At 53.9% G+C, this 6000-nt stretch overlaps 1 protein-coding gene across 1 annotated transcript in view; it reads right to left on the bottom strand.

Annotated features, from left to right (window-relative positions):
* TMX3 (thioredoxin related transmembrane protein 3) overlaps positions 1–6000 on the bottom strand; it is a 1593937-nt gene that overhangs the window by 456723 nt on the left and 1131214 nt on the right. The gene's annotated exons all lie outside the window — the stretch shown is intronic.

Raw genomic sequence — 6000 nt, 5'->3', positions numbered from 1 at the left:
GCATGGTTTTACCAGGCTAAGGAGTGGTGATTCATCACTGTGACAAAGCATAAATTCCCCGAGGTTCAAAGAGCAGAATAAGAAGTTATGTACTCACCATAACGTTCCATCTGAGTAGGTATCTTCATTTGTCTGCAACCTTTGGGATATGGATCCGATCTCGGATCCGAGCCGGCAACTTCTACCACAGCATTGATCCGAGCTCCTAGCTCCTCCCTTTACCCATAATCCCCTGCCAACCCTGACTGACCTCAGATCAAGTTTGCCCGATATAACAACTGTTACTGTGCCCCTGAAGGGGCTTATCTAAGACAGATCCTAAACAGAATCATATAGGTCAGGGGGAAGGAGGGGGGGGTGGTTGCAGACAAATGAAGATACCTACTCAGATGGAACGTTATGGTGAGTACATAACTTCTTAATCTGAAGTAGGCACTTCATTTGTCAGCAACCTTTGGGACAGAGTCCCCAGCTACCTGAATCCTGGGTGGCCGTTATGGAAGAATATTCCGAAGCACTGCAGAGCCAAAGGACGCCCTACCTTTGGAGACAACATCCAGTTTGTAATGGCTGATAAAGGTATGAGATGAAGCCCAAGTGGCTGCGGAACAAATATCATCCAAGGGGACCCTAGATTTAAAAGCCGCCGAAGTAGCGACGGCCCTAGTAGAATGAGCTCGAACTCCCTGAGGTGCAGGCCTTCCCGAACTCTGATATGCCAAGAGGATACAACTAGCTATCCACCGTGACAGGGTAACTTTAGAAATTGACTTGCCTAAATTGGTTTTGGCAAAGGAGACAAACAACTGGTCAGACTGCATATGACCAGCTGTTCGATGAATATAAAAGCGTAATTGTCTGTGCACATCCAAGGAATGCAGTTTGTACTCTCCTTTGTTCTGGTAGTTGGGAAAGAACACGGGAAGATTAATAGATTGATTAATATTAGCTTCCGAAGATACCTTAGGCAGAAAGGACGGATTGATCCTGAGGTAAACTCTATCCTGATGGAAGGCTAAATACAGCGGTTTAACACAGAGAGCCTGAAGCTCAGAGACCCTTTTAGCTGAAGTAATGGCCACTAGGAAGGCCGTCTTCCAAGAGAGGTATTTAAGATCAACCGTAGCCGCCGGCTCGAAAGGGGGGCTTGTCAAGGCCTGTAGAACCAAAGATAAATCCCATGGGGGTACTACCTCCCTGACCGGAGGTCTGAGAAGGAAGGTACCCTTGAGGAAAGCTTTACAAAGCTTGGAAGTAATTAGAGGGCCTGATTCATGCCCTACATGATAATGCGAAATCGCTGCTAGTTGTACCTTGACTGTAGAGCAGCTAGCCCCCTGATGAAAAAGGGTAGTTAGGAAATCCAAAACCGGCGTAAGAGGCGCCGTGAAAGGATCTAAGTGATGGTGCTCCGCCCAGATGGAGAAACGTTTCCACTTACTCCGATAGACCCTTCTGGTGGAAGGTTTATGTGCTGCTACTAGGATGGCTTTGACTGGTGAGGAGATTCCGGGAGTCCTTATTAGGAGTGGAACTGGAGCAACCAAGCCGTCAGATTGAGGTTGACCAGGTTGGGGGTCGGAAGACCCAGAGGGTGAGTAATGAGATCCGGGAGGGGATCCAGAATCCAGGGTAGATGAATCAAATGAGACCACAGGTACGGGAACCACGTTTGATGAGGCCAGAATGGGGCAATGAGGATCATTTTGCTCCCCAGCCGACTGGCTTTCTGTAAGAGTTTCAGCATCATGGGCAATGGAGGGTAAGCGTAAAGGAGACCGGGAGGCCAAGCATGTACTAGAGAGTCTCTCGGGGACTCCCCCTGAGGGGGGATTAGAGCGAAGTAACTGCTGCATTTGGTATTTGAAGGAGAGGCAAAAAGATCGCAACAGGGTTGCCCCCATTGGGCAAATATTTGCTTCACTACTAGAGGATTGAGAGACCTTTCGTATGGAGTCAGAATCGAACGACTGAGCCTGTCTGCTAGGATGTTGGACCATCCCAGAATGTGCGTTGCAATGAGAAAGTGGTTGGTGGATATCGCCCATTCCCACACTCTCATGGCCTCGCGACAAAGGGATAAAACCTGGTTCTCCCCTGTTTGTTGATGTACCAGACAACTGACATGTTGTCAGTTTGTACTGCAATCGTCCCAATCAGAAGAAGGCTGTGAAGTGCCTGCAACGTCAAAAGCACTGCCCTCATCTCTAGGACATTGATATGCAAGGAGGTCTCTATGTCGTTCCACGTGCCTTGGACCATTCTGCCTGAATAGTGCCCCCCCCACCCCAGGCGAGAGGCGTCCGTGGTCACTGTGGCGACGGAGGAAGGCATCAAGAATGGTCGTCCCGTGTGAAGGCTCGGGGACTGGAGCCACCACACGAGCGACCCTCTGCAAGCCCTGCTTAGGGGAATAGGATGGGACAGGGGGTTGCGAGACAGGGACCATTGCACCTGGAGGGGTCCACTGCAGGAACCTCATATTTAGACGGACTAGGGGCAGCAGAGGAATTGCTGCCGCCATGGACCCTAGAGCCCTCAGGATCAATTCCGCCGGTGGAGCAGGAAGGTGGAGAATGGCCTGAACATGCAACCTCAGGTTCTGAAGCCGATCGGGAGTCAGGAAAGCAAGCATTAGTCTGGAATCCAATCTCGCCCCTATGAAATCTATTACTTGTGTAGGAGCCAGAGAGGATTTGGCCATGTTGACAGTCAACCCTAGGCGTGGAGCAAGATTGAGGAAATAATCCCTGCCTGAACAGAGCAGATGCCTTGTTGGGGCGATGAGGAGCCAGTCGTCCAGGTACGGAAAGACCTGAATTCCCTGAAGCCTCAGATGGGCTGCTATAACCGCCAAGACTTTGGTGAACACCCTGGGGGCTGAGGTGAGACCGAAGGGGAGGGCCCTGAACTGAAAGTGACTGGCAACCAGCCGGAAGCGGAGGAACCTCCTGGAACGTCTGTCCACAAGAATGTGGTAGTACGCATCCTTGAGGTCTAGCGAGCACATCCAGTCGTTCTCCCGTAACAGGGGGAGAATAGATTGTAGTGTGACCATCCGGAACTTTTCTTTGGGTACTGCCAGGTTCAAGAGATAGAGGTCGAGGATGGACCTCAAGTCCCCCGTCTTTTTTGGCACTAGAAAGAACCTGGAGTAAAACACTGATCTGAGCTGATCTGGGGGGACGGGTTGGATGGCTCTTTTTTGTAAAAGCTGCTGAATTTCTGTAGCAGCCGCCTCCTTCTGATTGGGTGGTACGTCGGGGAGGCTTCTAGTTTTGGGGGGTTACAATAAAGGGAATTTGGTAACCTCTGGATATGATGCGAAGCACCCAGCGATCTGTTGTTATGGACTCCCACATTGCTAGGTGCCTCGAAAGACGCCCCCCAACTGCCTCCAGAGTGGAGCAGCCGGGCAACCCCTCAGGGGTTCTGCGTGGGCCTCTCAGAGAAGGGTTCTCTGGACCCAAAATTTCTGGGACCCCCTCTGCCTCTAGGGCGGCGTCCTCCCTGTCCTCCTCTGCCACGAGAGGACTGGTTGTCCGGAGCAGACTGGGACTGATGCGATTTAAGGAACCACATCTTCTTCTGACTCTTTTGGTTCCTAGAAAAGGACCTCTGGGGAGCAGAGAAGCAGACTCCGACGGCAGACGTCTTCTCGTCTTTCTCGCTCTGGACTAAAGTGTTGCGAATGGTTTTGCCAAACAATGCAGAACCATCAAAGGGGGCATTCGCGAATGATGCCTTAAAGGGTTCCGAGAAGTCACAATGTCGGAGCCAGGCTTGGCGCCTCATTACCAGGCCGGCTCCGCCAGCTCTAGCGGCTCCTTCCGTGGCGTGAGACAAGAGCCACATAGAGGTGTTAGAAATGGAACGTAGAGTGGACATTTGGGAGGAGTACAGCTGCTTGTCCCCTTCCGACATGGACTCTAGGGGGGAGGCAGCGTAATCTTTTATTAGATCTCGCTGCATCCGGATGACGTGTGCCATATAGTTCAGCGTTCTCATGGAGAAGGTTGCTGAACTAAAGACCCGCTTCCCAAGGCGGTCCATCACCCGAGACTCCTTGCTCGGTGGGTGGACCGCGGAGCTCTCCTGAGACAACTCCCTCTTGGTGGCCGCCGCCACCAACATGGCATCCACGGGGGGACCTCTGCTCCAGTGGGTTCTTTCTGCAGGGGGACTCAGGATCCTATCTGGGTGCTTGGGGACTAGCTCTACAGTGTCCAGCTCCTTCCAAGCCCTGGTGGAAATAAGGTCCACCAGGGGGTCAGGGGGAGGGGACACCCAAGAGGTAGATGGCCCTGCTTCGAACGCCTCTAGGAATACGGACTCATCGGACGAAGCCTTGGGGGCAGACCACCCTCCCCTAATCCTGAGCATTTCCATGATGTCTCCAAAGGAGACATCCTCGGGGGGTGACCTTGGGGAACCTTCCCCTTCATCTAAGTCCGTATCTTCCGTAAGGGACACAGGGGAGTCCACGTGCCTCCTCTTACACTTAGCCTTGTGAGGAACCTCCTCGGGGAGGCTGTCCAAGGAAGTCTCACCAGCAATGTCACGTTCCAAAGGAACAACCAGAGGTGCTGAAGCAGGCTGCCCCGAAGGCCGGGTGACGGGAGCCTGAACCAGCTGAGAGGGAGTACAGGGGGGAGCCGAAGCCAGGACCGGAGGCCCGGATGCACTCAACAGTGCCCCCTCCACCACAGCGAAAGCCGAGGGGGAGCCACTCTCGATAGGATCAGAGTCTCGACTCCCACTCGGATCCGAAGCGGGGACCGGATCTGGGGCCAAGACCCTCGGATCCGAAGGACCCGTGTGCCCCGACCGGGATGGAGCCGAAGTCACACCGAATCCCTCGGATCCGAAGCTCAGTCCACGGCTCCGAGAGGTCAGATCAGACAAGCTCGAGGGACCAGTTGGAGCCGAAGTAACCAGTACTATCGGCTCCAACCCACCCGCGGATCCAATGCGGCTCGGCTCCGAATGCTCCGAACCAGGAAAGCAGGTCGGAGAAGGAGCGATTGCAGCAAAAAATGGGGTCAAGCTCCCCCCCCCCCCCGGAGGGGGGGGGGGGGAGTCAAGAGCACTCCCATCTGCAGCTGGGCCTGGATGAACCTCCTCATCATCCGGTCCATGTCTGCATCTGACATGCTAAAAGTGGACCTCGAAGAGGCCACCGAGGCAGACCTAGAGTGCCGCCTCGATAACCTTGACGGGGACCGGGTCCCCTCTTCCCCGGGTCCTGGTGAGAAACAAGGGGACCGGAGGCGATCCAGAAGCTCTGGAGGGAGAAGCCCGTTTGGCGGGCGGGGCCGAGGAGGAGTCCTCGGCCCGCCCCTTATGATGCTTCTCTTTCCGTTTGGCTTGCCTCCCTCTCCTCCGGAGCCGAAGCGGGAGGTTGAGTCCCGACCGGAGGGAGGGAGGCAGGGGTGGCCGCCACTAAGGGTTGGGTAGCGGCCACAGAAGCACCGGAGGCCGGAGCAGTATCCGGGGGCAAAAGGCCCGCCAGAATCAGCTTCGACCTCCGGTTCTTAAGTGCCCTGGGGTTGAATGCCGTGCAAATCGCGCATCCCGAAGAGAGGTGTTCAACCCCAAGGCACCTAACGCACCGGGTGCGGCTATCCGCCGGTGAAAGCTCATGGCCACACTCAGTGCACTTTGAAAAGATGGCTTTAGGGGCCTCCGACATGGTAGCACAGAAGCACACTCACTAGGCCCCTACACACACCACAAACACACACTACGACCAGCGAGGGTAGGGAGGAAAAATAACCACAAAATAAATTAAATTGAGAGATATATAGGGCTATGGGGTACCTAAACACTCTCTCTCACTCACACGAAGAAAAAGATAGAAATAGGAAAAAAATTTTCTCACAAAACTTCACTCAGTTGCAGGAGCTCAAAATCCAGCTTGAAGCGCGGCAAACTAGATCTGAGGTCAGTCAGGGTTGGCAGGGGATTATGGGTAAAGGGAGGAGCTAGGAGCTCAGATCT

Source organism: Protopterus annectens, chromosome 3.part1 (genome assembly GCF_019279795.1).
Source record: "Protopterus annectens isolate FY-2018-M chromosome 3.part1, PAN1.0, whole genome shotgun sequence".
Classification (NCBI taxonomy): domain Eukaryota; kingdom Metazoa; phylum Chordata; order Ceratodontiformes; family Protopteridae; genus Protopterus; species Protopterus annectens.
The sequence above is the reverse complement of the archived record's forward strand: the minus strand, read 5'-3'. Positions and strand labels throughout refer to the sequence as shown.